General features: G+C 43.1%; 2 long non-coding RNA genes across 18 annotated transcripts in view; one reads left to right on the top strand and one right to left on the bottom strand.

The window, feature by feature from the left end:
* The window catches only part of LOC101751251, a 103,325-nt gene that overhangs the window by 5,788 nt on the left and 70,784 nt on the right, over positions 1 to 26,753 (bottom strand). For 7 of the 17 annotated variants that reach the window (XR_005857280.2, XR_005857273.2, XR_005857271.2 and 4 more), the window contains one exon: positions 1,781 to 21,168. This is a non-coding gene — a long non-coding RNA (uncharacterized LOC101751251). Of the gene's footprint in view, positions 1 to 1,780; positions 21,169 to 26,753 lie in introns of those variants that run through there. The other 10 variants (XR_006937146.1, XR_006937140.1, XR_005857272.2 and 7 more) reach the window with 10 other exon arrangements.
* Positions 18,133 to 26,587, top strand: LOC121109597. Its single transcript, XR_005857281.2, has 4 exons — positions 18,133 to 18,257; positions 19,198 to 20,830; positions 21,269 to 21,488; positions 24,188 to 26,587. It is a non-coding gene; the product is annotated as an uncharacterized LOC121109597 (long non-coding RNA).

The following is a 26,753-nucleotide window of genomic DNA, read 5'->3' as shown; positions in this document are numbered from 1 at the left end:
CTGGAGGGTAAGGAGGATCTTCAGAAGGATCTGGACAGGCTGGATCAATGGGCTGAGGCCAGTTGTATGAGATTTGACAAGACCAAGTTGCAGCTCCTGCACTTTGGTCACAATAACCCCCTGTATCACTACAAGACTGGGGCAGAATGCCTGTCGAGCTGTGCAGAGGAAAAGAATCTGGAGGTGTTAGTTGACAGCCAGCTGAAAATGAGCCAGCATTTTGCCCAGGTGGCTAAGAAGGACAATGGCATCCTGGCTTGTATCAGAAATAGCGTTGCCAGCAAGAGCAGGGAAGTGATCATCCCTCTGTACTCAGCACTCGTGAGGCCGCACCTCGAGTACTGTGCTCAGTTTTGGGACCCTCACTAAAAGAAAGTCATGGAGGCCCTGGAGTGTGTTCAGAGAAGGGTAATGAAGCTGATGAGGGGTCTAGAGCTCAAGTCTTATGAGGAATGGTTTAGGGAACTGGAATTATTTAGTCTGGAGAAGAGGAGTCTCAGGGGAGACCTTATCGCTTTCTACAATGACCTGATTGTTGTGAGGTGGGAGTTGGTATCCTCTCCCAGGTAACAACGATGGGATGAAGGATAATGGCCTCAAGTTGTGCCAGGAGAGATTCAGGTTGGATAGTAGAAAAACTTCTTTTCAGGAGTGGTGAGGCAGTGGCACAGGCTGCCTGGGGAGGTGATGGAGTCACCATCACTGGAGGTGTTCAAGAAACATGTGGATGTGGCACTGAGGGACATGGTTATAGGCATAGTGGGGGTGGGTTGGTGGTTGGACTAGATGATCATAGTAGTCTTTTCCAATCTTAATGGATCTATGATCCTATCTATGATTCTAAGCCATCCTCCTCCCTAGAACAGTCACTGACAGGAGGACTGAGGTGGACAAGGCTCCAGGTCAGTCCCTTTGAGGAGGCCACGTGTACTCTTGCTCTGCTGGGCACTCACTGTTGGCTGTAGGACAGGAGGAGGGTAGTGGATCCAGAGGTCCAACAACTCTTAGATGTGTGTAAATGGCTGGAGGGCCAACTGGGTCATCCTCAGCCTCTCATCAAACTCCGAAGCTCTGGCAGGGACAGGAGCAGCCCTGCAGCACTGACCATATCATGAGCAGCAAGGGACATGCTTCCCTACTTCACCCCTGAATACTATGCCTGCAGGATGTGCTCTGGGCTTCAGTGCATCACCAAAGGGCTGCCACCCAGACAGATTTATGGGGCTGCCTGCTGTAAAATAAAGCTAGGGAGGAAAGAAGAGTAAGGAGTAATACAGTTCCCTTTAAATGAATAGGAATCTCTCCAGAATTGCCCTCACCCTGTGGGAGCATTTTACTTTCCATTGAGCAGCGCCATAAATTTCACCTATTGGTAGAAGTAAAGATGTTTTATGGCTATCTGGACTGCACTATGATTGACTTACAGTCCCACAAATCATTCCTTTGCTCTCCTCCCGCTGGCGTCCTAACCATGAGACAACCAGAGTGGGAGGAGACCGCTGTCACAGGCCCCAGATGAACGAGGAGAAAACCATCCCATGCTTTTCCTCTTCTTGGCTGCGAGGAGGCAAAAGGAATCTGGGGCTGTGCTTTGCCTCTAAGCTCTGCTCCCACTCGAGGGAATCCTGGAGGGGCAGTTCCCCAGACAGAGGGACACTTGGAGAAGGAGCCAGCAGGAGCTGTGCCATGGAGGGCCTGCTCATGACAAAGTGTCATGGTGCAGTGCTTCCAGATCTGGAGATGGAGCATTTGTAACAAATCACGCACACCGCTGACTCTGTTGGAGTATTGTTGTAGTCCTTTATTACATTAAAGGGGAACATCTTTATCTCACAGTGATTTGGATGGGGTATGACACTGCTTGATGTAAAAGGGGCCTGTAATATTGAGGAGACAGCCATGAAATAATGTGTTACACACTGAATCGAACAGAAGGCTCATTTACACTGGTTTAATTTGGAAATACGAACATTCAGAAATTCTCTTCTCCACTCGCATTCCCTTACTTGGGAAACATGTAAATTACACTTACGATAATCTAGTATTTAACTGGTTCAAGCATCACAAATTCCAGAAGCAAACATTTCAAAATAGGCAGGAGCTGTGCCAGCTTCTCTGAAAATGCACATGGCTATAACCCACCTCTGCAGCATCTTCAGCTCCCGGGCCCACTCCTGTGAAAGCCTGTAGAGCAGATGGGATACAGAGGTGAGGCTTGCAGGGCTGCACCTCTCGTCCCAGTCACCATGTAGTCTCACTGAGCGTGGCAGATGGATTTCATTAAAATCTGGACATATTGTCTCTTTTATTGTGCACAGCCTTTGAGATCCCAGAAGTGTCGATGAAAATGACAGCAAAGGACCTTTGTGTTAGCCATGCTCATGCTGAGAAGCCTCTTCTGCAGTAATCCCACTGGCACTTTTTCCAGTCTCACCCCAGAAACCTTCTATTGACGGTGCCTTGTGTTCAGCTGCTCACCAGACAGCTTACTCCATTGCCCATGTAACAGCCCTTAGTATTAAGTCATTTCTCTTGTATCTAAATGGAGTTGTTCCATTTTTAATTTGAGACCCTTTTACCATTGCTGCTGCAGGGAAAGTCCATTCGTGCGGCACACAGACAGGAGGGCTGGCGCTGCTCCCTCCTGCTGAATGAATTACTTTCCGCCGCGCCTTCACACGCAATGCCCGCAGCTCTCTTTGTCATTTCTACTACCCGTCTTTTACTTCTCTGCCACTTTCCCGTGTCTTCTTAAAAAGAGGAGGCTGAAAAATTCATACCCCACCCCAGCTCCAGTCTTACTCAGGCTAAGTTGTGCCGCACTTATCCCTCACTTTGCTGCACGGCACATCTCTTTTGACGCTGCACGCTCTGGAACACCGATTGCTTGTTTTGCAATGTGAGCTCTTATGCACTTAATTATCCGCTTCAACCCCAAGGTCTTTTTCTATATTAATGTCTCCTAAATATCTGTGTTGATTGCTGTTATTTCTCCCTAGGTGCATTACTGTCCCATTCATCAATATTAAATAAATTTCACTTTGTTGATATCTTCCCATGACTCAGAAACTGCCAGATAATTTCTCAGTGGGGATTTACTATCCCTTTCCACCTATTCATTTTATATTTTATTGCTTTCAGTACAAGCAAGGTTAAACAGAGCACTGCCTCACATAGATCAAACGTTCAGAATACAGCGGGGAATAGAAATATTTGGATAAATAACTCAAAGTTGAAAGTATGATATTTTAGAAAAGCAAGGGAAATACATTCATTTCCTGAGAAATATAAAACTTGTGCTCAAAGTTTGCCCCTTACCAACACTTGAATGATCATGGAGAAGGAAAAGAAACAAACACCACTACCTTCTTTAAAAAAAAAGTCAGAAATCGTTGACAAACCTTAACTTTCAAGTAAGCAATTTTATTTGAGCCATACAAAATTTGGGGAGCAAAAGTATGCAGAGCGTTTCAGTTAGAGGTGGCAGGAAGGCGTTCAGTGGGATCCCGTTTGCTTTTGCTGTGCAGAACAAGGGCTGAAGGAAGCATATGCTGCAGACCTGGTGAACAGCAGTCCCTTGAGCAAAATTTTCAGGCTATGGAATTTAGGCAGCTGGGTACCTGGCTGCACTTGCTGAAAGCACAGTGAAGGTATGGAGAAGAGGTGGAAACCGAATCCCGAATTCCAGCTGTAACTCTCATCTCATAGAAATCAAAGGGAATCGTGCAGCTGACTTCTCTTGACCTCGTGTTCCTGTGCCTGGCTTCTAACTGCAAGGTCCTGCTGTCAATTTTACTAAAACAAAACAAAACAACAAACGACACCCAAACCCATGTATGATTAAACAAGAATATTAGCATACCCATTTCTTGGCATTGTCAATAGCCTTTGATATATTAATGTGTAATTGCCTACAGAAACACACGCAGATCAAAGAGAAAGGATGAATTTTGGGGAATAAGTTCTCTATTATGAGAAGAACGGCATAATTGCAGAGAGGTCTAGTTAATGGCAGACAGATCTTGTTGCTCTGAAAACCAGTGCACTGTGCTGGGCTCAGAGGAGCCCACTGTCAGACCACACTCACCTTACAAATCACCTGTGATGTACTGTGCACTGAAACGCTGTCAACCCCCTGTCAAAACAAACACCTACAAGTGCATCAAGGTGCAGAAGCACCGGGCGTGTGCTGCCCGTCAGGGGCTGCTGGTGTTCCGAAATGGCACCCAAATAAAATAATCCTGACATTTTTTTGTGGAGAGCCAAAAATAACGCTGTTTGATGTTCCCTGTGGATGGCTGGCTCCCAGGTACCAATTACCAGCTCATGGCTAACACTTTGAAGTTTCACTAACCTTCTTAGTCAGTCTGCTTTGTGCCTGCGCTGCTTGTTCCCACTGGGTTTGTGAAGCATTGGCTGAGGTTATCCCTGAGGCAAAGATGGCTTCAGGAGGAGAGCCAAAACAGGACTCCTTGTTTACGTGATATGTCTCTGACAGATTCATTTTCAGTAATTGCATCTGCACAGTCAAGTTAGGGCTCTTCAGCAGACTGCAGTGGAAGCTGACTTCATTGAAAGTAAACGTCCAGCAGTCAAGACTTTAACAGATTTTACAGAAGGGACTAGTAATTCATTTCACTGTGTCTCAAAAACAAGCCTTTTCTCTACGTTTCTCCTCAGCTTCTCTTGGGAAGTCACCAGACCTGCTAAATCTGTGGTTCTCATTTAATTCCATGACACGTTCTTATTTTTTTAAGCTCTATTTTCATCTGTTGAGATATCAGAGATTGCTTTTGGCCTCAAGCCTTGATTTCCAGAGAGGCAGTGTGAGCCTCCATTCCTGGTTAACTTAAAGGGAATGCCTCCTACCTTGTCAAGAGCAGCTTGGAGACAGTTTCTGAGCCCATCTGTGCTTTTCCATGCCAAACCATGCTGCCCGTGGATGCAAACCTTTTCCTAGTTCAGCCAGTGGAGGACACAGTGCTCAGACCAGCTCCTTGCCATGAAGTGGCAGCTTCCTATGAGAGATGTGGACCTGTTGGAACATGTCCAGAGGAGGACCAGAGAAAGGATCCAAGAGATGGAACACCTCTATGAGGACAGGCTGAGAGAGCTGCGGCTGTTCAGATTTGAGAAGACTTTGGGAAGAGCTGATATCCATCCGGCAGTTAGTTACAGCACGGATAAACACCCTGCTAGAAAGGAGGGGAACCCACCCAGGAACCCATCCCCCCTGGTCATAAGGAGAGCAGGATGTTTGCCAACAACAAACCCCCAGAACATCTGGTAGCTGCTCCCTGGGCGCCATGATAGAGACGGGTGTATAGGCAGTGGGTAGCATTCCATCAAAGGACAACCCCATGCTACAACACCATGTTGACACGTCCTGCGGGCTGTCACCTGACTGTTGGTCATATAGGATTTCTTTCCAGGTTTGGGAACTGCTTCTCCGTTTGTCTTTGGATCTTACAGCAGGGGCTCCTGTTGGCCAGGGCACCGAGCTGCAAGGTCAGGGAATGGACAGTCCTGGCAGAGGTGACCCAGCCAACAGCATTGTATCAGTATCAGATGGCAGAGGTATCCAGCTCACAGCATTGCTCTGGTTGAAATCCAAGTGCATCTCTTGGTGGGGGGATACATACACTTGTGGAGAAGCATGCACAAGTAGTCATTGCTTCTCATGGCGTTACCTCAGAAATGTTACTGAAATCATTACAAATTATGTCTGCTGTATAATCTTTTTTTCTTTACCTAGTCTATAATTACAGCACCACCAAAAAAAAAAAAAAAAAAAAAAGGTATATTGGATTTGTCTATCATGATCTATGTTTAGGGCTTGGCAGGATTCAATTTTAATCTCAACTTCAATGATAACATTTTATTACCTGTGTTCTTTATTTATAGTTACACACTGCTTATTTATATTGATGTAAATATTTTTCGACCCGCATCCAGGAAAGTGCTATCATCATTGCCTGAAAGAAAAGCAGCCTTCCTCTTCTGAGCAGCTAATGTGATTTCAGAAAGATGGGGTCTACAAATTCATCAGCCATCACAGGATTTTGTCCTTAATATAGATACAAGAGAAATGACACATCCATTACAAAACCCTTCCTGACAGAGCCTGTCTATGGTCTGTTTTCCTGGAGTATTGCACAAGGTAACAGCATGAATCACAAGTAACATTCAACAGTGTGAAGTCTGGAGAAGCTAGGAAAATGTTCTTTTTTTTTTAGGGGTAGGGGGGGAGGACAGAGGGGAGAAGGTACTGTGCTATTAAAAACAGAGTTGAGCTGAGAAAAAAAAAGAAAGAAAGAAAGAAAAGAAACAAAAAAGTTGTTTTTAGTATTTTGTGCATTTAGATAACCCAAGAAGATCCCATATGGCATATGAGCAAGTGTTAACAGAAAGATCATTAATCAAGTAATACGCCTACTGGAAACAAAACCCACAGCAGCTTAGAGAAAATAGACAAAAAGTCAGCCCGTGGTTATATAAATAAGTGAAAGTCAGAGCTGGAGCATTATTTCAGAGAGGATGCAGCATGAGATGGTGGACAGCCAGAGTTTGGACATTTCATCATCCACATCACCAGTGCCCCATTAGCAGCAGGCTGTCACCTAACTAGTGGAAAAGGCTTCCTGAGTTCAGTCTGTGTGCTGGAGAAAGAGAGCATGGAAATGCCCAACAGGAGGAAACCTCCATATTTTTCCGGGATAATTAAACCATGAGCATACATTGTGATCAGTGTGGACACAGAGACCATTGACTCCTCTCAAAATGAGGAATTTACCTGCACGGGAAACTGGTGGAACACTGGGCCGGTCTTCTCCATTCTCCTCCCTCCCCAGGGCTCTTTCACCACATTCTTTTCATGTGCATGGATGTCCAAAATGATGTTGCTGGGAGCTCCTGTTCTTAGTAGTGCTGAAAACTGAGAAATACCATGCTAAGACTTTCATACACAAGAGGTATAAATGTGTTTGGAGGTTTGTTTTTGTTTTGCTTTAGGGCTTAATTTTGAAAGAATGTATAATAACATAAAATAATTGGTCCCAACTTGCAGGCAGCACGGGGATTATTGGTTCAGAAATGCAAAGCAGTGAAATGGGAGACGATTGCTTCCATGTCAATGCAGATACTTTTTGCTAAATCATTTTTACAGAGCAAATCGGAAAAGCTGCGGCTGTGACTATGTTCTGTTGCCACCCTAATGATCCTAAGTGCTCTGAGGAAATTGCCACTAAGCATTTTACCCTACATATTTGTGTAGCAGGCCTTAAGTATTATTGATAGTAAGAAAATAACAGATATTAATGAGCATTTTCCACAAGCTAGCGTATCACTGGAGAATTTATAAGTCCTGCATGCACTACATTTGAAAAGTACAATTTTAATTCCATCCTGGAGAGTACTTAAATCTTTAAGAATATTACCAACTTACTAAGTAGGGAGTCTAATACACAGTTATCAGCACTGAAACGTCCTTTACCTCCCCACACAAAACCAACCTCATCCATCAGTCTCAAAGTTTTTGTTCAATACTCCATTGCCAGGAACTGTTTTCAAATTCAGATGAGGGGAAAAAACAACAACCATAGTAAATAAATGATTCAATACTTTACTTCATAAATAAGAAAGACATTCGATCAGCGTAGGGTCCTTGATTTGTACCAGAAATGCAGCTGTACAGCAGTAAAAGAGGGCAGAGTGCATCGGGATCTGTCTGGCAGGGTGTTGTGTTCCTCCACGTGCACTGAATAGTCAGATATCAGAGCGGAGGAGATTATTATGACAGTGAAGGTTTGGCTGGGGTGGCTTTTTGATCAAGTTCACTGCTAGGCCAGGTGCAAAACAGCTCTATTTGGTCTGCCAAATAAATAATGGTGGCTCTTTCAGAGTGGTGAATGCAGTTGAATAGGTGCAGATGTTTGTGAAGATCCAGGGCAACAAACTGGCTTTCCTCTCAGCTCAGTATGTACTCAGTAGTGTCTTGAGATCATTTCACCCTTGGTGATGCAACATTGGCAGCGATCCTCAGGAGAGCAGCTGGTAACCCTGGTAGGTAAATGAGTAGCAGCTGGGAAAAAATGGAGTTCATGCAGGGACAGAGACATTGAAGGGTTTTCTGAGCTATTGATTTTCCCATGTGTTCAAGGGAGCACAACAGGGGAACAGATTTTGGGTCAGTTCAGGTTACCTGGCAATTTCAGTAATATGCCACCCAGCCCAGCTGCTAGATTGACTGAACCTGGTTAACACCGCTTAATAACCTGCACAAACAATCTGCGAAGCCAGTGATTACATGTTCAAAGAAAACAGCTCCAAACCCTCATTAAAGGGGTTTTTATCTAAACTGGCCATATGATGCATTTCCTGTGAATGCTGTCATGTGTATATCAAGATGCATAGCAAGAGGAATCCAGCGTTGGCTGTCAACTGGGACTGCAATGCCCCAGCTGTGTGGCCCTTTCTGCAGGTGGGAGTCGTGTGCCAATGAGGTGCTGCAGTTGCTCTCGTCCAGCTTTCCTCCTTGATGCCTGTGGATCGAAGATCCTCTCACAATACTTAAAGTGGAGTTGGGGGCACAAGTTGGCAGCCCTTTCCACGTTAGTCTCCAAGAAGCATCTGCATCCAGGGCCAGTTCAGAACCTGGCTCTGCCTCTCCTTGAGTAACTCTCTCTGCTGCTCACTCAGCTCTGATCATCAGGATCTGATAGCTTCAGGAAAGATGAATGCATTAATGGTTTGTTGGTTGGTTTTTTTTATTTGTTTTGTTTTGTTTTTTTTTTGGTGTCCCGTTGTTCATGAATCATTGTTCTTGCTCTTGTCCCACAATAACTGTAATCATTAATTTTCTGGATCTTCAGCTGATTGTCTTAGAAGCATAAAAAAACAGGCAGCAGGAGAGGGATGGACAAAATCGGATCTATCTAGGAAGTAGAAATAAATTCTTGCCTCTTTCTATCAGAATTGGTTCCTTTGGGTCCAGAGCCCATATGCATGCACACATGCATGCTCTGCTTCTTCTGCTCTGTGGAGCCTGGGGTAGTGTGTCTGGTTTTAAATTGGGTAAAATAGATGAAGGATGGCAGAAGGTTATTTTTAATCTGCTAATGTGTTATGGGAGACTGTTGCTGCAATGGAGCATAGAAGGTGGGGGAAAGTGGAGGAAAAATGTAAAATAAGTTTGTTTGAGCTAAAAGAACACAATGTGAGAATTTCAAAGCTCCAGGTACCAGATTGACACAGCATTGAAAAAGAATCATGTAAATTGTGTTTGCTTTCCTTTATTTATTCCCTGAAAAAACGTTTCCCAACATAGATCACTGAGTCTTGGCTTGATTGGGTCTGTGGTAAAGGCATACAGGAGGCCCTCATTACTGGACCTTCCTGGAGAGATCTTGGCTGGTTACACAGCCCAACACAACCAGAAGTGTCATCAGTGGTACTCTCAAGAGCTATGGGTTTTGCTCCACAACGTCAGCTTGACTGGCCCTGAAAGATGATGTGACTTCAGCAGAGGGAACTTATAGGACATCCCCAAAGTATCAGTTTCTGTTTCTTGTGCCTACAATGTCTTTTTTTCCCTTTTTCTTCACTTTACTTAAGAGCATCCTTAGCAATTCCAGACAGGTCCAGCTGTGGTTAATTTGTCATGAAGAAAATAATATCAAACAGCGCAGCACCGGGGAAACAAACAACGCAGTGCAAAGTCTGCCCCTAATTGACTGATGAAAGGAAAATTAGGGCTGCCTCAAGAAACAATTTCCATAGCAATGGCAATAGAGAGGAAGCTGTGCTGCAAAGCACAGATGACCCACCACAACCCTCTGGCGTTTGAATTGCAGGGCCCACCAATTTGGGGCACAGCATGGGCTGGGGTCAAGTCCAGCACTGTGCTGTGGGATGGAGGTAAGCTTCTTTCTCCCCTAAAGAGAAGCAAAATTTTATGCTGTAATTTGTAGCATTTTTGTCAAATTAGCCTTGCATGGCTTTTCTTTTAGTTGTGAAATAAGATCACACATCAGCCTAAGGATTGATTTAAATTCAGATTAGTCTACTTTTTTATATATTTCCTTAGCAAAATCATACAGGAGACTTCCATGAAAGAGTTTCTGCCCTACAGAAAAACTTCTGTGGGTGCTGTGGGTAATATGGGCGTGGTGGCAATTACTAAGACCACGTTTTTCCTTTTTGATGTGTAAGGCTGCCAGTTTCAAGAGTGACTAATGTTATGGTGTGTGTGTTTAAAATTTTATATGATTGATTAGAGATGACTTAAGGAAAGCTTGTTTTTGTCAAAAGAAGCCCACTGCAGAAGTCTTGGGGTGGGAGACTACGCGCTCCCAAGCTGCTAGCTGCTTTTGACAACCTCGTTCACGTACGTGAGTGTATGGCAGATCTCTGTGTGCCTTTCGTCTGCTTGTTAGGAAGGCCGCAAAAAGCAAAACCAAATTCCTGGCAGCTAAATCATGAACAAATGTTACTCTTAATTTGGCGTAGTACAAAATTAACAGTTTACAGATTTTAATAGCCCTCAGAGGAAAGAAAAAAAAAAAAAGAAAACAACTCAAGGAAGAAAAACATACACACAAAAACCCAGCAAAAACAAACCAAAAAACCCACAAATCCCTCATTTTGGACTTGAAGCTTGGAAAACAGAAAAACCATCCATTTTCATAGCTATCAGTTGGGCATGCATTCCCCAAGCTGCACTGCCACTATGGGTTAATTATTGCTCCATGATGGCCTGGTGCTGATGGGAATTCAGCACCCAGATAGGAGCCCGTTCTCTCACAGCACATGGGACTGTGGCCTGCCTTCATTTCTGTGTTTTAGACTGATAGCTCTTTTCAAAGGCAGAGCACACATCCCTGCTTTTGGCAAAGTTTTGATCACCAGCTATGAACAAGTCTGATTCAGAAGGAAGGCAGGACTGACAAGATTTCCTCCACACTGCCTGTCTTACTCACCTTTTTCAACAGCCGTTCCTGAAATAAGTGGAAAGACCAGTCCCTAAGCAGCCTGTATCATAACGAGTGGCCTCTTCATCATTTTCCCTGGTTTATTTTACCAGCAGTCTGGAGAACTGGAATATAGAAGTTGCCTTAAGGGTAAGAGAAATACAGTTGTGACGTGTAAGACACCAATTGACCCAGAGATGGATGTGTCTCAAGGCAACATGGCATATTTTTATATGCCTGAACTTTTGGAAATAAATTTTACAGCGCTACTTTTGGGGAGGACAAAAGTTAGGAGGCTCTGTGGAGCGGACATATTTCAGGAATTTGGAAGTTAAAAAGACAGTGTATCAGAGACATGACAAGGGACAAAATAAACTGGAGGGAAAAGCAATGCATGGAAAATGTGGTGCTGAGCATGAAGTTGGTCACTCTGCTGCTTGGTAAAAATATTATTCTTTTCTTTCTTTCTTTCTTTCTGGGGAAGTCTGGAGCTTTCTATTGAAACCTACTGAAGCGTTGCTATGTTTGGAGCGTTTTCTGATACTCAGCTTTCTACTGTAGAAATTAAAATTTGCCAAGGAGGGAAACATTCTCTGTTGTTGCTGTTGTTGACAGGTTTTGGTAGGAAATCTCTTTTTCCCTACCTTCACTGGGGAATGAAAAGCCTGCACTTCACATACAACTAGAGCAAAAGACAAACAAGGAGAATGACAAAATCAGACAAGTCAAAGTATCCTGATTTGTTTATTTTCTACTCTTTGGTGCTTCTTCTTCTTAGCCTCTTGTCATTTATTTTAATACTTGTCAGAGCCCTTCTTTCAGGCTATCAGCTTTTCACCCAGGGATTCCTATTGTGTTTTCACAAAGGTTAGCATGATGTGGGCTTGATTGACAGAAGGTTAAGGGTTACAGCATATGCCAGTCACTGCAGACAAACAGAAAGCAGGGTCATGTGGGAAACTCTTTGCTGTGGCAAATGACAGGAGAGCCCAAGCAAGAAGGATTAAGTATTCAGTGTAAAAGCAGAGTCCATGATGGGAGACACAGGTATACAACCATCTTGAAAATCTACTAGCTGACTGAACCAGGGACTTCTTGTAGGCCCTGACTAGCGTTGCTGAAGGTTGATAGTTCTGCTTTGTGCCAGGTTACAGTTCTGTGTGCCACCAGCGTAGGCAAGACTACATAACTGCAAGATAAACCTGTGCTGTCCTCCCCAACTTAACCTCAAGGATGAGCTTTATGGCCCGAGTAGGTCTGGATTGGCAAAGCCTGGTGCCCAGGCACACGTACTCAAGGAGAAGGCAGTGCGCTTAAATGGAGGCAGCATTGTTTCTTAAGAAAACAGCTGGGCTCAGTCGGATAAGAACAGATCTGATGTGACAGTGTCAGAGAGACAGGGACTGACTCCACCAGGGTGACATTTTAAATATACTCTTAGATGGTTTATTTGCAAAGAATGAGCATAGCAGCGCTCCCAGAGACGAAGAACTCCACCTGCTCCAGAGATGTAGCTATAGCAACCTCCACAAGATTACATTGCTAATCTGCAGGTGTTGAAGAGGCATAGATAGATGTTGTTGAGTAATTTGGCTCCAAATAGATACTTTGATCTGCATAACAGCTTGCATTTATATTCCAAATATGGATCATTTCCAGGTCTACAGTTCTTTCTTATAAAAGCAACACTCCCATTCTTTACTTTTTAAAACTTGCCTGTGCTATCTAATAAGCCTGACAGCTCCATTACTTTTGGGTGGGGAAGGAGTGGGAGAAGAGGGAAACCATTTCATTGCCAAAAATTCCCAAAATAATTATTGTATGCTTTATCCACGTGACTCCTCAATGGCAACAAAACCAAACAGAAGAGATGTTCCAATTTCCTATACGCATAGTGCACTTGACGAATCAATTGCAGAGACAGCAGAGACTGTCTATTCTACCACATGTCAGTGACAGTCTCCAAACATGTACCAAATCAGATTGTGCTTCATTAGCAGCCGCAACACTGTTAAAGACATCAAGCTAACGTCTGCCTCACTTTATTCTCCACAAGACGTCATTGAACTTGGTGGGGATGCCTGGGATGGCAGTCAAGGCAGAATATGGCTCATCATCAAACAGCACTAAAGGACTTTTGATAAGCAAAATCTGCAATGTACTGATTCAATGAAAGGAAGGAATTCAATAGCTCCAAGAGAAAAAATGACCCTTCATTGTATTCCTGTTAATCTGCTGGAGCACTCCTTTAGGAGCGGAGTTCAGTCATGCACTCAGCTTTTCATGAAAGCTGGTTAAGGACATTTTATGTAGCCTCTAAAACCTGTATTGCTTGCCCCTTTCCCTCTCTTCTCTTTATCCTCTATTTCTTTGCCAACTGAACATCCCACAGCCTCACTGCTCCCCTCGCTTCCAGGAACAGCCTATCCTGCCTTGTTTCCTGCTGCTGCTTCATTTATATCTTTGCAGGCTGCTTCTTAATCACATAATTTATTTACCTGAATGATTTTTCTATATTAAAGAACTGCAAGTCAAAAGTCAGAAGCTCGCCTTTCACACGAACTGCATGCATATGACAGTGCAGTTGCCCATGGAACAGTCATCTGCTGCTTTTCCCATGGGATGCTGCCTTGCCTCTCTGCTTGGGTTGCAGCCCTTACAGCATCCTTACCTCATCACTGAATTCAGAAGTCCCTCCTTCTGTCCCCCCAGTTTTGAACAGATTGCTCCTGGATACTCTCTATCAACTATGTGTCCCAGTCTGAAATTGCAATCTCCTTGTCAGTAATATTGCATTAATTACAATCTTATATTTAAACGTTTTATTAATTAGATCTTCCACCAATTTCTCCATTACTTTGCCTGAGATTGGTACCAAGTAGGACTGTATTTACCTGAGTGGTTTCATTTGCCTTGGAATTTTTACACAATATTGACCTTTGCAGATTTCCACACTATTTTGTTATCTATTAAAAATATACATAAGGAAGCTAAAAATATCCTATACCAACTCTTCCATGACTCCTGGGGGTCGCTTTTTTGGACCTTGTGATTTCAAAAATGTGTAACCTTGGTACAGGTTGTTCATTGTCTTTCTTAATTATTAATATGTCCAAAAATACATAATTCTAACAGAGTACAGAAATAATTGTTGAACTATTTTGCCTCTTTCTTCATTGTTATTAATGGCTTGCTGTCTCCAGTTAGTAATGAGTCTATGGCACTGATAGTTTTTTCTGCTATTACTAATAAGCTTTCGAGAAACACTTCTTCCAAAACATAGCCAGATCAGCCCTGGATTTTATTCTGATGTCTTTAGTATCCTTTATCAATTTTCTACACTTCATAAGCTCTTATTTATATGGATCTTTATTACCTCTTTCTTTTTCCCATATGTTGCATATTACTTTTTAATTTGTTATTCCTGCCTTCATTCTTCCACTGAAAGAGAATAGGCTTTTCACCAATATCATTCAACTCCTTCACGGCGAAGTAATGTCTTTTTGGCTGCTTAATATGCACTCCTTCCTCATATTTTTTTTCCCCCTCATTTACATTTCTATGTTTGCTTCTGTCATTATGCTTCTCCTGTCTTTGTAACGTTCTCCAGTTTGGAAGATCAATGCTTTTAACTACCAAGTGTGTATGGTGTTTTGAGTCACATTTCTTGTCAGGCAATGACGACTGTCCCCAAGCAGCCTGTGCTTTCTGTACCAGCAGTTTTCCTTGCTGTACAGCCCACTGTGTAAGGAAGATACTGGTCTGCACCTGGGCTGGGGCAGCAAAGTATCTGAGGAACACCAGTTTGGATTCAGTAGTCCATTTACGTCAGATTTCTTCTTCAGTGAATATTTTCAACTCCTCCTGCTTGCTGCCATGTTGATCTGTATCTTGCTGTCATGTTGGTTGCATGGAAAACAAGGACCCTTGGCAGCCTGTGTCACTGTGGTTCTTGGTTCTAGTGCACTCTGAGGTCAGAGGTCTCTAGACAAGGGAACCCCCCGTCCACCTCACCCCACGGGAATCTAGGGGGCAGAGGCTGGCTCAGAGGGCAGGACAATCAGAACCACAGTGAACGCTCAGTCCTTTGCCACAACTGCAAAACCTACCTTTCCTCTCAAATTGCTTTTGAGCTGTATTGCCTGCAGACATGCAAAAGTGCTTTTCGTGAAGGAAAATAGCATCTCAGTTATCTAGTTGAGTGGGAGATATCACATATTGCTGAAGGAAAATCTTAACTTTCTCTCTGTATGTGCATGCCAGCCCATAACAGAAATAGTTCTAGCTAGAAAAATATTATTTTAGGAATTGAAATCAGCAATTTTTCATGTTTGGATATGTTGTTTTTCACCTTGCTTAGCACTTCAAGTGCAAGGTCATGTGGCAAATCATTATACCAGCAATATTTATCCCCCTTTGAAGAACTCCATCAAGAATTGATTTGAAAAAGATCTGGGTAGCGCCTATTTCTTTTTCTTGACAACAACTCCATTATTCAAAATCTATTTATGCAAAATCATTTGCTGTGAGAAATCTTCATTTTAATTGCAGGCAGCAACCATTTTGAGGAAAAAGCCAATGTTCTTAAAGGAGGAACAATCTTTTAAAATGATAATGTTAGCACCCCCACTCCTATGAATTTGTATCAGGGAAATATTGTATAGAATAGGCCTCTGGAGACACCCAGGCAAAGCTCCCTCTTGAAGGTGGAACAGCACCAGTACCAGCTCAGGCCATGCTGTGCACTCACACACAGACTTCTGTCTGTCCTTCTGGATGTGTGCACACATAGAGCACATTAGAACTTCTATTAGCCTTCACCATTTTTAGCAGTTTTTAAAACCTTATGCAGGTGCTGTATCTTAAAAATACAGCTTTTAACACCAGCTGTTTTCACTCAGCTAAGTGTTTTATCTAGAAGATTAGATTACAAACCCTGGGGAAGAAAGCGACTTAAATACATTGTACAGCAGGTAAAGTGCTTTGGGCTCTGCATTGTGTCATTAGGACCAATATGAGAAAGCAGCAAGACTTATCTTAATCTTGCTGATCGTCTCAATTAACACAGTCCCCACAGTGTCCTCCTTAATATCTAATCCCCATGGTTTCTTGTTCTATGTATTTTGCACTGATAATGTTCTTTATCAGATCATTGCTGAGGGTACAGAAGTACGTATTAAGCGAGTGAGGATGTGGCAGTTATTGAGAGGAGTCACATGTCTAATTAACATGGAAATTAGGCGATGGACTATTAAGTCTTTCATGCAAAGGAAAGCAATGTACTAGATACAGACTCTAACAATAATAAAAAAAAAGAAAATAAATAAATAAAGGAAAAAGGGAAAAGCGCACAGGGAAGCAGTCTAATTATAAACAGAATTCAAAAGCAATGCCATTCAAAACAACCTGTCTACTCCTGGCAAATGCTTTCATCATACAGAAATAACTTTCCATACACAGCAACGTAAGTAAGTAATGAAAAAGAGGGGGGCTGTCTTCCCACAGCTCACACATCCAAGAAGTAGTGAAATTATCTCTGCACTCGTGGGACTTCTCCTTATCCAGGAGGGCAATCTTGACTCCCAAATGCATTCCTCAGTCTCATGAGGACAAATAAAGACAAAGATTCAGATCCAAGGATCCTGATGAAATGATGATCTCTATCTTTCCAGCCAATTCCACGAATTCTGCCTAGAATAAAGACTGCTGTAATTAAAAAATAAAATAAAATTGCCAAGGGAGAAAGTATCAGAGTTTGGGATGTTGACAGCCTTCAAACACTGATGAGCAGCGCCAGCAGAAGTAATCCCCCATCCATAATATCTTCCTGCTCTCTGATGTGCCATCTGAAGCTCTGGGTGCCCTTTGACAGGTGTCCCAGAGCCAGGCTGCTATTGTCAGCAAATGCAGCTGTCACAGGCGAGAGCAGCGGCTGGGCACTCTGCCTCCTCAGTGCACACACTGCCACCAAACTTCATCTCAAGGATCTCATCCCTGTCGGTATGGATTTTCTCTTCTTTTAAGTCTCATGATGAGAGTTGACAACTTGGTGGCTGCTTCGGTTTGGGGGATTTCCTTCTTCCTTTCATTGCTGTTTCCACCACCCTAGCCTACCTCCAACATGCACTGTGTGGGATTGTGTTTTGGAGAAGAAGGGTAGAGTGAAATGCTCATTTTGAATGGATTTTAATTAAAGACTCACGTGAGTCCTTAAACGTTTTGTCTGGATCCGTTTTTCAAACCAGTTGAGCACTTGCACTTCTCTGGTAACTGCTATGAGGCAGAGCAGCTGAGGCTTTGATAGTGAGTGGCTGCCACAAAGAGTTTTTCCTCTCCTCTATCCTCTGCCAATATTTTAAGTGATGTACACTTGTTTCTGAGCTGGGAAACCCACTCTGTCTTTTGTATTACCTTTCCTGACTGACTTCCTAGTAACAGTAACACACCAGAACAGTACAAGAAGGAAATATTCCTGGAGGAGGAACGTCCTTTACTAGTGAAGATGCAAATGTATGTAGTAATATCCCATCCCAACTACTTACTATGCAAAGGAAGCTTCATTTGCATTGCTGTGGTTTAAATGTAGATGGTCTAAGATAAGTCATTGTCTGATGTCCGTAAATACTGATGAACACTTGGGGATCCTGTATAGAACCATCTGTTACTTTTCTGTCATCATCTGAGAGCTGTGTGTTAGCAGAGATGTTTGTGGAGTTTCTTGGAGGGAAACACATACCCTTGCTTAGCAAGTGAGGGAAGAGAATTTCATGGTGAATAATGAATCAAGCTGGATTGGAGGCTGGTGAACCGTCACTAGCGATATGACTTATTGGTTGGCCTCCCATCCTCGTGCTCCCTGAGCTCAAAGGATGCTTTGCAGCACCCACATCTCTGTGCAGCGCCTGCCTGCTGGTGCCCATTCGAGCCACAGAGTCCCCTGGTGGAGCGGGGTGGGCAGCAGCTACCTAGATTGGGGAGCTGCCCCTCTCCTACAGGCCATGGGGCAGAGAATGCGCCAGCAAAAATGATGGGGAAGAGTGGATTAATGGCCACCTCCTGCCTCCAGAAAACATCAGCAAGTCTAGTGAATTGTGTTCATCTCATCTACTGTGAGAAGATCGTCACTTCTCTCCACTTTTATTTTTTTTCCCCCTAATGGGAGTTTCGGCACTCCTATTTTAGATGCCTCAGTGAAGTGCCTGACGTCACAAGGAAGGGAGCTAGAACATCAGTCTGCATCTGTTGTCTTCTGCAGAGGGTTGTCATCGGTCATCTTGTCTGCAGAAGCAGGTAAGGGACAGTACCACCCAAAAGGCAGCCCCAGAATGAGGGGTGAGGAGAAGATGTCCTCGACTGCACTATGACAAGGTCACCTCCTTGAGACCCAGTTTCTCCAACTCTAAAATGAGAAAAACATTTATTGCTCCAATTTATTTTCTGTTTTAAAGTAATCCATAAGTGCTATGGTTTATTATTCTAAAATGACTGTAAAATCATGATGTCTTTATTGCAAAATGATCTTTAAAACATGAAGCATTAGGATGGTGACTGAAATCATTAGTATCAAATTGTTCTGCTTTTGCCCTGTCACATTGATACTTCAAAGCAAAATTGTCTCGTGGGCGTTTATAAGACTTCGTAAGGATAACTTGTCTTTTTAAACCTTCTTCAGGGGAGGGGGGAAGAAGCCCCCAGACATTTTCTTAATGAATAAGGACTAGAGGGTTCTGCCTATTTAATTCTGAGGCTCTCTTTTAATATTTAAATGCTGAACCTGCTAACAATCAGCTTGATGAAAACGAGCCTCTGGTTGTTTGGAAGAGGTGCAGGCAGATGTCCCTGCTCCTCAGCCCCACTTGAGGCTGTTGCACTCACTGAGATGCTGTGAGATGGTGGCTATGGGGTCCCACCATTCCCACTGCCTACAGAAGCGGAGCAGAGGTCTCCCTGTCTATCCTATCTTCTCTGATTTACAGACTACATTCCTACTAGGTTAACAAGGGTTGGAATTCTCCTCCTCTGCCACCTTTCACACGGGGCTGCATCTCAAAATCATGTTTCCTCTTCTGGCCAAAAGTCCAGGTGAAATTTCAGCAGATAGTGAGTGCACTTTGCTCTGTGGAGGCACAGCATGAGAAGCTTTCCTCCGTCAACAGCTCCACAGGATAAGTCTTGTCACTCTCCTTCAACTTGTCATTCATGGATCTTCCCTCTTGTACACGTTTTGCAGTTCATGCACATGCTTATGGTTGCCTGGTTTTGACCCAGCGAATGCGCAAGGAGGAAAGCTTTCTGTTCCTGCTCACTACATCTTGGTTTCAGGAAAGTGTCTTTTTACTATACTGTGGTATGTAGGTCTGGGAGACACAAGAACATTTGTGAATTTATGTACATAATGTCACAAGTGAAGGCCGACAAAGGAAAAACTAATACTGTTTCTCTTTTACTCTGATTGAGTGTAACTACTCGCTAGTTTTATGGCAAACCAGTTCATTAGCATTTAAATCGATTCTTAAATATTTTCCTTGAAATTTGGAGCAATATAAGCCTTAAATCCAGGACTGGTAATGTTGTGATTTTTATGTCTAATTTTAGATTTAATTTTTGGTCTGATAAATTGCGATTATATAGCCATGCAATTTCAGAGCGCCGCTTTTAAATGCACGAATTTGTGCTTAGCCTTTAATGAGTAAAATAATAAAATAAAAAGGAAGAAGGCATTACCTTATGTCCATATGCAAAATGACAGCAAACCCTGAAATTCTTGGCAATAAAACCCTCATGCATGCCAGTTACAGAGCTTACAAATTAAAAGCCTAGACAGAAGATGTAACTGTGTACAGGACATAAAATATCAATAGAAAAATGACCTACGTAATCCTGTAAATTCAATGCCATGGGCTTCAGTCTGCAAATACTTATACTGTTCCAAACTTTACAAGTGCAAGAGGTCGGATGACCTCCATCCAGTCTCTGCCCACATCTAATGACATTTAGTCGTCACAACAATCTCTCTCTGACAGCACCTGCCCTACCAGTGCCTCTGGCTGGAGAGGAGCATTGGTGGGAACTGTAGGGAATGAGTCACATGCAATTACAGTGTATAGACATTAAAAAATGCACCTTGTCTATCTCCGCTGTATACTTCCAGCCATTACTTCCTCTGCTAAATTTGACCACCTACCCCTCAGCGCATAAAAGAAAAAAAAGTTTCATACTGCTACAAAAATGCAAAACTCACCATAACGCAAAGTTATTTGGCTTTTAAATGACGTGTGAATGGAGCACGTTTTCACTCCATTTATATTATTCTGTTAGTTAATCTTACCCCACGGATTGTAAAATCCTCATGAGTTTTGTGGTTGCAAGAGTCGGGGATTTTTTTCATCTGTGGTTTCTACAGCTGAGTAATCTGGTGCCTCTTCAATCACAACTAGAACTGGAAATCCTTCTGAGACTGACAAGTTAACAAATGGACACTAGCAATATTGTATTGCTCATCTGCCTGATGTTGTATTTTAATTAGATTGAGGAAGATAAAAAGGCTCTTTCTTCAGGTATAAGTTACTACAAGACCCTTGGGGGATAAAACGAAACTGTTTAAGGGAAGGGACTGCTTATGCTATTAGTCACAGGAGGCTGACTTCTTTCAGTCCTGGCCTGTTGACAGATATTGCTAATGTTGTAAAAGAATCACCCCTTCACTCTGAAGTGTGCACTGTTTCAGATGATGGAGTTCCGCAACACTGACAATTGCACATCTTCTGTATTGCGTTACAAATGAAAAGTTGCTTTGAGAACATCCCTGTTGCGTATTAGCCCATGAAGACATTGGTCTTTGGTGTGAGAAAGGCTATCTCAAGGTCTGCATTTTTCCTATCTCTTTTAACAAGTACTGGTGCAGGAAATCTAGAGATAAATTACAATCACTGAATTTTAGTTTATTAAACTAAATTTTCAATATGAAGAGTGTGACCGCAATTTCTTTTCAGCAATAAAAGCTTGACTATGAAGCTAATGTCACCAGTTCAGTAGAGAACATTTCACTAAGTGCTAAATTCACTTCTTTGCCAGGAATATATTTCTGTTCATTAAAACATTAGGCTACTTACACTGTTTTTGTACTGTATCAAAGGGGACACTGAGCAGCCTAGGGATTCACATTTGCTCTTCCACATTTCTTTTACAAGGCTCATTGTATCTGTAAAAATCACATTTCAAAAACTCAGAAAGTTGTGTGAAGAGACGAGGTTAAATCAAAAGCTTACAAGTAAATCCTTTTGATGCCATTTGAATTCAAGGTTACAGCCAGATGTCCCAGATCATTCAAATCTAATCCACGAGTCTGAACCTTTGAAAAAGATCTGCTCCCAGTGGGACTGTGAACTTTGCATCTTTGACCTATCTGTTATTTATTATGAAAGATCTTCATGAACCAAGCCCAAACCTTCGTACAGTCAAGAACTGCAACAGCGACTTCGGTGGACTTTGGGCCAAATCTCGTCACACGACTACAAATAAGTAAGTAAGTAAGTAAATAAATAAATAAATAAATAAGTGATGGGATGTTCAGCCTCCAGAGAGTACAAAGTGGCTTCTATTTTATGCTCACACTTCTGTCTTTTCCTCCTAAAACATCTTTTAGGAATATTTTCCTTGTTCTCACTGTCTGTCTCTTCAGTGACTACAAGGCTGGTGAAACTTGATCGGGCTTCAGGTTTTGTGAACTGTGTGGAATGTCATATTTTTTCTTTTTTATTTTATTTTATTTTTTAAGAAGGTTGCCATCTGAATAAGATTAAAAAGAACCCTGCAAAGGCACAGCTGTGCATAACACAAACACTATAATTCTGGGTGATGCTGACTGTTGCGGGGGCCAAGAGGATTGCTCCTTCCTTGGTTTTAACCAGATGGCATTAGGCTCTTTAAATATCTTTTAAATGGTTCTCAGATATAAGCAAATGAGTTCTTTCAGTGCTAATGTTCGCCACATCCAGAAATGTCTGACACTGCTTGAGAGATGCTTCCTTTGCTGACAGCCCCAGGCAGAGAGCTGGGAAACAATAATATGGGTCAAAGGAAAACTTGCCAAAGTGTCCTGCACATCTCAATCTGAGACAAAGCAGATCCCTCACTGAATGTAGCCAGAGGATTAGGCTGTAAAAGGACTGTTACTACCTACCTAGATGATCTTGCTAATATCTCTTTATCTCAGTGACTGCATCCTTTTATATCTTATACAGCTGGTGTCCCAAATGCATAAACCTTTTCTCCTGATAGCACATTAGATATGCACTTGAGGTACAACATCAGTAATGACTTTCTTCCGATATAATTATGTTTTAATTACGCATTTAAGACCAAATTCTTTTGCGGTCTATCCCAACTTACACTCTTTGAAACCTTAATAATTTTAATTAAGTAGTAGTCCGTGTAAAATTTCTAGCTGTTGAATTTTGCATTAAAAAATTTAAATCCCCTTAAACATGGATTTAATCTTTGCAAGCACTTCAATTAGTAGCGCGCTCCCTCATTTAGTCTTTCAGAGCAATAACATGGACTTTATGGAACATCGAGTCCATTCCAACAAACGATATTAGGACAGAGCCCACCTTTAAAAGCTTCCCGTTTGCCGTCAGTAAGTGAGGGATGTGTGCTGCAGGCCCTCACAGAACTTCCCTCTCATTAACATCAGTGCCATTAGTGCTCCATTAGGGATGGCTGAATTTGCTTTTAAGCGGTTTAACCCAAATGTTTCTGTGCTGTACGCTCTGTTCCAGGCAGACGGGACTTAGGCTGGTGGGGCTCTGGCAGCTGGTTCCATGTCCCCATGTAAGCATGGCTTTGCAGAGGGAAGAAGAGAATCAATAGGTAGGCAGTGAGGAAAAGAGGAACTAAAACTTGTTACCGTCTAAACAAGGAGCAGGCTGCACAAGGAGGGCAAAGAGTGACCTGAGAGAGATTATTTTCAAAATAGTGCTTGGAAGAATTGAACCATTGAGAAACTTACTGGAAGATTGACCTGGACAGAATAAGACTGTAAAGGGAGACAGTAATTGTCCTCCAAACCAAGAAGAAAAATAAGGGGTAATAGAGCCTTACGCTTCAGATGTAAGGTCTCCGACAAAACGTGCATCTTAGGAGATATTACAGAGCCCCTAATTAAAAACGGTGCTGCTTGCGGGACTCCAGCTTGCAAGTGAAATTGTTGAGAGAAACAGATCCAGCCCTGGAGAAATCAGGCAGTGCCATGAGGAAGCGCCTGCTGAGCGCTCGCAGGAAGCCTAACACCTGGCACAGGGACCTGTGTGTCCCCAGCAAGGAGCAGGCCCTGCTTGGCCCTGGTGGCATGCTCAGCAGGCCCTCTATCAAGCAATGCATTTGGCAGGCCTCTTGGGCAGCAGTCGGCAGGCCGTGTTTTGAGCAGCATGCTCTAAAGGCCATAAAACACCACTCCAGTGCCTGTCTGTGAAGACTTTATAGCCCATGAGGGAAGCTCCAGCAGTAGCTATAAGTTGCTGCACATGATGAGCACTGCAGGAGATGCCTGTCCTCTCTTCCAGCATTTTTCTTTAATAGACAACTGGTGTTTGCAGCAAAGACCTGCCGTTATTTATCCAGCACAGGTTGAACAAGTGGCAGACAGGCTTGCCAGTGCAGAGCCGCAGAGCATAACCCTAGGCCAAGCTAAAGTGCCTGCAGCAAACTATCAGATGAGAAAGAAAAAAAAAAAAAAGGTTGGTGGTACAGCAGCCCCAGCCCACTTGGTTTGCTATTACCAATAGGACAGTGCACAGGCACAGCATCTCGCTGCCCCAGCTGCACAGAGATGAGCAGAGCTGCAATAGGAGCAGCTTTCTAGCTTTTTAGGGAGCCAGGGGTGCAATAGGAAAGATGATGCAGCTTTGATCTGAGGCAGAACAGTGAGAAAGCACGGTAGGAGCTTGAGTAATGAATCAAAGGTCTGTCTGACAGACACCCCTGGGAGAGGAGTGCTGGATCAGAGGGAGACAGAAGACAGATTACAGACACGTTAGGCCTGATACACTGCATGAAATAGTATGTGCAAACAGTTTAGAAGGCAACAACTATAGCAGCATGACTCAAAGTTTAGGGCTAAGTTTGTGATTACCAGCTGTGCACAAAGATGTGTGGCACAAAGATGAATGAAAGATTATGTGTGTGTCTGCCTGACGTTTCTAAAACATCTCGATTTTCAGTCCAAATGCAGAGAGGACATGATGATCCTAAGCCTCACAAGGTCAGAGCAACCTCTCATCAGGACCTGTACCAGCCTCAAAGGAATCCTCCACACCAGTATTACCAAGATGGTCATTTATTTATAAGGAAATCATATAGAGGTTGAAATGTCCAAGAACAACCCTGGAGGTATATGTTATAAGAAGTATGCTTTACCCTTATCACCCATGGCATTGGCCAGATGGTACCAGCCTTGTGTAAAGGAGCCTGATCAGCTCACGCCACCTCCGAGTCCCAGAGGAGAATGGCGTGAAGAGATTCAACTGGGAAGGTCCTGAGCAGACAGGAGCCTCTTCCGTATGAGACATTATAGCTGAGATAATATAGCAATTACTTGTAATACCAGCTCACCACAACCTTGAAAAATCCATACTTTTCCTCGTGAGAGGATAGTCAGCTGCAGCCCAAGCAGGAGATAACAGCATGGAAAAAAAAAATTAAAGATAAACTAGCAGAAAACAACAGAGTGGCTGGGGAGCCAATGGAGAACTGTAGGTCAAAACAGCACAGGATGACCCAGAGGCTGCATTTTGATGAAGCTTGTTTCATGGCAGTGCTTGTTGTTTGGGTAACTGAGATGCAAGGCAAGGCAGCCCCAGGGAGCTCTGGCACAAGGCGACTGGAGCTGCCTCTTCAGGACTGCAGAGGTCCATGTTTCGCATGTATTGACTGATGCTGCTTAAAGCTGGCCTCTGTGGAAGTGCGCCTACAGTTGCCTGCAGAGCTTCTGAAAACTGCTTTTCTCAATAGAGCTTGTTTCATTTCCACAGGAAACAGAGAACCTTTCGGTTACTGCTCAGCATTTGGTGCACATCATAGCAGGTGCTCCTGACAGCCTGGAGGGGAGAGAGGCAGTAAGGAGCTGCACTGGGCACAGAGCTGAGCGTACCTTATTGTTTTGCCAAGTTTCAACAGACCAGCAAATTTTAAAAGGTTATACTTGCCTTTAAATGCATCATGTAACTCATTCTGTTGCAGTCTATCCATCTGGCACGATGTGCTTACAGGGAAAAAGGATCCCCGTTTCACTAAAATCTGAGAATTAGCAAGGAAATCTGGTTTTCTATCAGAAAAAAGAGGGGCCGGAGGTATTGCAGGGTATTGTGCAGTTTTGTAGAAGTTTGAAGTTGTGTATTTCTCACCTGCTTGAATGATGCTTATGGTATATTCTTGCATAACTGAAAATGCACAGAGAGAGAGAGAGAGAGAGACAGAGAGCCATTTGGAAGCAGTTTTCCAATATGTGCAAGTCACTTGAGCTTGGCGGGCAGAACTCACCATTACGAGCCATTCAGGCACTTTGGAAAATGTGTTCTGGTAATTAAGCATGGGCAGCCGTGAGCCTGGTCAATATTCTGTGCTGCAGCCTCCTCCAGGGTGGCCTCAATCCCCCACCTCCTTCCAGCTGCACATAGAAGAATGGCAAGGTACAGAGGGCTGGTGCCTGTGCCCAAAGGCTGGTGATGAAAGGAGCATGGGAGGAGCCAAGTATGAGCAGTATTTCTCCTCTCCTCTGTGCAGCCATTTGTGGCCCAGATGAGCCTCAGGTTGGTCTGGCTCATGGTGTATTTGGCAGCTCGCAGTGGATTTCTTCTTCCAGACTCTCCCAGTCAATCAGTGTTTTCTGAGCAGCCAGCCACAACGTGGAAGCAGGGAATCAATGTGCACTTTGGTCCTGCTTGCCATGGGTCCCTCTGCTAACAACCCCAAGCAAGGTACAGGGCTCTGATCTGCTGAGTTCAGCACCTGTCAGGAGGGCCCTGTGCCAGAGAGATTTCCAAATAATATTTGTTCTACATCTCTTAAAGACACAGGGTGCAGCCAAGGCTCCTGTCCTGTTATGGCACCTTTTTCTGGGCATGCAGTGTGTCTAGCAAATAGATGCTAAAGTCAATGCTAAAAGAAAAACTCGACATTGAAGTCCACAGAAGAAACCAGAAAGGCAAATAAATACGAAAAGTACATTTCTGAGGTTTTATTTCATATGCATACATGCATTAATGTTAGTAATTAATAGAAGTTGTGATGTGATTTAATCCTTCGGCAACTTTACCTTCGTGTCCCCTTTCAAGAAATAAAATCATCAGTGGAGGGAGGATGGTATAGAAGAACTAAGACTCATAATGTGAAGAAAGACAGTATTATTGGCATTTTCCCTTTCATATTTTAATTTGGCCAAATTAGATAAACATTTTTACTTAAACAATGAACCCAGATTGGATTCAGTTGAGTTACTCAGTGAAAGAATGTATTATTTTCTTAATTTCCCCCAGGAAAGAAAGGTTTCCTCATTACTTGTATGTGCCATCAAACTCAAATGGTATGAAGAAATACTGACTTAGCAATGGAACTATTGTGCAGTAAGTGGGAGGTGATCATTAAAAGCCCTCACCTGAGCAGGGAAGGGAACAATCTACCGGCAGCTGTGGGTCTTCTTTACAGGTAGTTCCCAGAAGTCTGCACATCATTTGCTGGCATAGTTATAGGCTTTTCTCTTTATTTTCATAGAAACATGAAAAAAGTCTA

Source organism: Gallus gallus, chromosome 2 (genome assembly GCF_016699485.2).
Source record: "Gallus gallus isolate bGalGal1 chromosome 2, bGalGal1.mat.broiler.GRCg7b, whole genome shotgun sequence".
Lineage (NCBI taxonomy): Eukaryota > Metazoa > Chordata > Aves > Galliformes > Phasianidae > Gallus > Gallus gallus.
This window is presented reverse-complemented; position numbering and strand designations above follow the sequence as displayed.